Source organism: Melanostigma gelatinosum (assembly GCF_949748355.1).
Source record: "Melanostigma gelatinosum genome assembly, contig: SUPER_10_unloc_3, whole genome shotgun sequence".
NCBI classification, from domain to species: Eukaryota; Metazoa; Chordata; class Actinopteri; order Perciformes; family Zoarcidae; genus Melanostigma; species Melanostigma gelatinosum.
Window position 1 is genome coordinate 81,423 of NW_027635322.1, and position 3,510 is coordinate 84,932.

Here is a 3,510-nt window from a genome sequence, read left to right on the forward strand (position 1 = left end):
CTGAAAGCACAAGGGACACATTCAGTCATGTTACAGTACTCTGTATTTCAAGCTGCAGTGGTAGAATTTGGTGGAATTAAAATTGTTGCCTGAGCTGCTATTATTACATTTTGACTGAAATTAAAAGTAATTTGTTCTGGTCTTATAGGCTGCATTATAGTAAGGTGATCTACTTATTTCTGAAAGTACGAGGCTAAATATTCTACTTCAATACCCATGGTTATTTGAATTACAATATCTGCTTACATGTGAAGAAATACTTTTTTTAAAGTTAACCTTGACTCAATATGTCAAATATGTCACTTTGTTGAGCATAATATTCACGTTCTGTGGGAAAAGATAATGATGATAAAATATAAATTCTAAAAAATATCTAAATATCATTTTGTGACTGTAAAAAAGCCCCACGATGTGTAAATTATCCATTTGTAGTTAACTGTAATTAGTTGTCCAGCCTTCCGTTAACGGTAGGCTGGTCTCAGATCGCATACCTGCAAACTCATGAGTGAAAAAGGTGACAAGCCCGAAACAGTGAACAGTGTGATGAGAGGACATGTGAGCCCTTGTTGCTGTAGTTCATCTCCTTGGAGCAGAGGCTACATTTAGCATACCCTGCCTTATCAATGTGTTAAAACACTGTGACAGCAGGAAGCTGCACTCATGTCTGTTCAGACCTCCACCTTTATCCAGACCCAGCTCCACTCACAGCTCTGTTAGCTGCACATGCTAGCTGCACATGTTAGCTTAGTGTTAGCTAACATTAGCTGTCCATCTCGGTTAACTTCCAGCACATTGCAACAGCTCTTTTTATATGGCAGTACATGTACCAACATTCGGAGCTCGGACAATAATTAAAAACTTACCATTTCCATCCAGGTTCCACAGCTAGCCCGTCAAGTTACATGTGTGTGGAGCCGCTCGACAGTCTGAGGCAGTGAGTCACCTCTCCACGGGCGCATGCACTGATGGGGGAGGGGCCACGCCATGGTCCCCATGATGATGGTAAACGTCAGGTTTTGTGTAATGTCAGCAATGAAACTTAAGGTACTTTACACAGAACATGACATTGACTGTCCCCACCGTAACCTCACCCATCCCCCACTCCTTCGGTCACGATCAGCATGAGGGAGCTCTGAGGCTCGGCCTGCAGCCTTTGTTAATAACTTAGACAGGTAATAGTAATTACTAAAATGGAAGGATTACATAAAATACCTGCTTAAGTTGAGACTTTATTACTCAACTAGAATTTTGTATAAAGTATGTAAAAAAAATTTTTTTTTATTAAAAAAGGACATTGAAATGAAACAAGCATTTCTAATGAAGTTAAGTAATAGAAGCATTTTTGAACGATTAAAAAATTATACAAACATTGATATTCATAAAATAGAAACTACAACTATTTACAAGCCATTGTATTCAACATAAGTATTTATATGTGTATTTAACTAACATATTATGAATTTACGATGCAAAATAGTATTCAAAAGTATAGTACTCACACAAGAATACAAAAAATAGATTTCTTAAGAGCTCTCATCATTATTATTTCATAGTGAAGAATAAAGGTAACGAGACTACCAGTGCTAACACTTCTATCCAGTAACAATCAGTCCTCCACTATGACCTCTTTTTCTTCCTGGTGTGACGCTGTTAACTGGAATTGGGGCCTGTCTACAACATATTAAAAAAACAGGGCTCTGACATCTTCAGAAGTAAAAGATGGTCTGATCTCATCAAGAGTACGACAGGGTGTACAGCTTAGGGACATGTACCCCATGCTGAAGTCTGAGTTTGATACAGGCAAAAATCTGTTCTAGATAATCTAGAGGGATTTTTTCCAGGTGGTCCTATTGTAGGCCTTGTCCACAATGTGTGTGCACAATCTGGGGGTTCTAGGACCCATATTTGAGAAATTATGGCCATTCTTGCATATGCCAAAATATAAGTGAATAAGGCCCCAATTAAGCCCAATTAAGCCCTTTGTGGCTGTTTTTGGGGACCTTAATTTGCAGCTATGAGGCCCAGATTATAGGTGTGTAATGGTGACGAGCCCCTCTTTCAGGCAGAAAAGGATTTAAAACCCTACCCCTTTTTAAAGTATAAAACGTTTGAGAAAAGACTGGTAAAATCTGGATTTTGACCACTTTTTAATATTGATCAATTTTAAAACACTTGTCAATGGCCTTCTTTGATGAAATTCACATATGATGGACAAAACAGGACCCTCTTCAAGGTTCAATTGGATTCAAGTCGTTAGCATGCTGCTACCGGAAGTTAGCTTTCCCAAGGTTCTACAGATATCTCGCTTTAGATCCTGCATCACCTTATCATAGGCGACTGATTTATGCAAAAATCAGGCAGTTCCAACCTTTCACTACGATTTAATGGCCCGTTTCTCACTTGCCAAAACAGGCCGAAAGATGAGGTCATATGCCTCAATTTTGACCTTTGGGGCTGTTTTTGGGGACCTTAACTTGCAGCTACGAGGCCCAGATTATAGGTGTGTAATGGTGACGAGCCCCTCTTTGAAGGAGAAAATGAATCAAATCTCTACTTTAAATTAAAGTGGACATTTTGAGAGAAAAGACTGTTGAAGGCCATGTCGGAACATAAGTGTCATCTGGGTAGAGATATCCATAGTTCACTATGGGAAAAGTGTTTGGAATGTGCCATTGAGTTTCATACCATTTAACGATGGGGCAAAGATGGAATGACTGTGAAAATTTCACGGTCCTAGCCCATTGTTTTATGGGGTAATTAGGCCAAATAACTTTAAAATGAAGAAAAATGCCATATATTACTACGGGAAAAGTGTACCGAACTTCCTATTGATTTTCATACCACGTGGTTTGTGGCCAAGGGCCAACTGACCGTGAAAATTTCAGCGTGCTAGCCCATTGCTTTCTAGGGGTATTAACTGAACGTCTATTTAAGCCAAATAAATGCTAAATGCCATGAATCACTATGGGAAAACTGTACAGAATTTCCCGTTGATATTCAGACCATTTCATCTTGGGGCAGAGGGTGACTTAATGTGAAAATTTCAGCCTCCTAGCCCATTGTTTTCTAGGTGTCTAGGCAGAATTGAGTCAAAAGGCCGTAATTTCTACGTGTACGGAGTTTACCATAGCAGAAAGTGTACCATCGCAGAAAGTGTATGGAATTTCCCATTGATTTTCATACCACATGGTCTTTCGCCAAAGGTCGACTGACTGTTAAACTGTCAGGGTCCTAGCCCATTGCTTTCTATGGGAATTTTGGCCGAGTTCGGTGAGAAATCCATAATTCACTATGGGAAAAGTGTTTGGAATTTCCCCTTGATTTTCATACCACATGGTCATTGGCCAAAGGTCGACTGACCGTTCAATTTTCAGGGTCCTAGCCCATTGCTTTCTATGGGAATTTGGGCCGAGCTCGTGAGAAATCCATAATTCACTATAGGAAAAGTGTTTGGAATTTCCCCTTGATTTTCATACCACATGGTCATCGGCCAAAGGTCGACTGACCGTT